Source organism: Choloepus didactylus, chromosome 3 (assembly GCF_015220235.1).
Source record: "Choloepus didactylus isolate mChoDid1 chromosome 3, mChoDid1.pri, whole genome shotgun sequence".
Lineage (NCBI taxonomy): Eukaryota > Metazoa > Chordata > Mammalia > Pilosa > Megalonychidae > Choloepus > Choloepus didactylus.
In genome coordinates this window covers 170,269,916-170,271,486 of record NC_051309.1, presented here as the reverse complement: position 1 = coordinate 170,271,486, position 1,571 = coordinate 170,269,916, and the positions used below count along the sequence as shown (strand labels likewise).

The window sequence follows — 1,571 nt, the reverse complement described above, 5'->3', positions numbered from 1 at the left end:
CCAGGTCATTGTTTTCCTATTGGCTGTAATTTGAAAAGTTCTCTAACAGCACTTTCATGAACTTATTATTAGATAAAATACATTTCCAATTGTACTTAAATCAGAAAGATCTTAGGCTTGATCTAAAAGGGCAATTTGAAGCTACCAGGTAGAGTTACAAGTATACAGTATTCTACCTCCTTGGCCCACAGTCGAGTGTCCAGGGAAGTGCACCCAAGACAAGTCAATGAGAACTCTTCCCTGAGATTTCTGTGTTTGGAACCAGAGGGAATGAGGCTCAGTCTGTTGGATGATCAAGGTTGTGGTGAACTTGGGAGATGCTGGCAGCCCTGTGGTGAAAGAAGATGATTTAAGAGAATGAAACAAGCAGAAAAGTTTTACCAGTTTTCTTTGTTGCAAAAGTCTTGAAAGTTCAGTCCATATTTAGTAAGAAAGACTTTTGCTGGGTGGCACTGCTTTCACTGCTACTGGAGTAGCTAGGGTTGAATTGTATTTTGACAAAATCTAGGTAATATCTTCTGGAATTGTGTTTACTTCCGGAGGTGTAGGTGTTCTGAGCAGATTCTCATAAGAAGAAATTTTAGGAGAAATTTTAGGAGAAAAAGAGTCCACAAGATTTTCATTGCTCTGAATTTAAAAACAAAGAAGTACAGTCTTTCATTTCCAAATCATTTGATGAAATATTTGTGTTTGATAATGGATAATTTGTGGATACCAAAGCTGTACTGTTCTTTGTAGAAGGAATTTTCAAACCAGGAGTGCAGAACATAGGTGACAAGGGTATTCTTGGCATCATTTTTTCTCAATTGCTGGATTATGGAGCCAGGAGTGGCAAAAAAAAAAAAAAAAAAAAAAAAAAAAAAGATCATTAGTCATTGCTTTTCTTTCTATGGCTTCCTCACTTTTTTTATGCTTCACATTTTAAAGCCCCATTGTATAGTCTTCATTTAAACAAACAGTATATTCAGAAATTCCGAAGTGTTCTAATTTAAGAGTTATGCACTCAAAAATCATCTATCTTTAGTGCACATTTTTGAGTTTTTAGTTACTTTAGTTGGTAATTGGTAGGTGGGTTAAAATTTTTGGCTCTTCCTGATGGCTATTCAGTGCCTGTGGGTAATTTGGTAGAACCTGGGATATCATGTAACTCTCAAGTCCAAAATCAGAAAATTGAAGGAACATAGACACCAGGAGACCTGCTCATACCTTCTGTCTGCCAGTAGTTTTCTGGAGATTAGGAGACTGAGGCTCAGCGAGAGCCAAGATTAAATAGCCAGGGAGATGCAGAGTCAGGACTTACATTGAAGTCTGTCTAACCTCTGTGTGCTTGCTCTTCACCATGAAGTATATTCTTCAAGTAATATTGTAGTTTTTGAATCTAAACAAATTGATATTGAGTCTAATTGGATTTAAAGGACTTTCAAATTCTAATGAATAATTCTAGCAGTAATTAACAAATTTGTCTATGGAAAATTGGCATTCCATGTTAATTGAATTCTATTATTCACTTTCATTTGCTTCTGTTCAGACTAGCAGTTTTGGCAGCGCTACTTGGTGAGTACACATAGAGC

The 1,571-nt window shown here is 36.3% G+C and overlaps 1 pseudogene; it reads right to left on the bottom strand.

Annotated features, from left to right (window-relative positions):
- Positions 1-377: 377 nt before the first annotated feature.
- LOC119530531 lies at positions 378-1,182 on the bottom strand (annotated as a pseudogene).
- Positions 1,183-1,571: the final 389 nt, after the last annotated feature.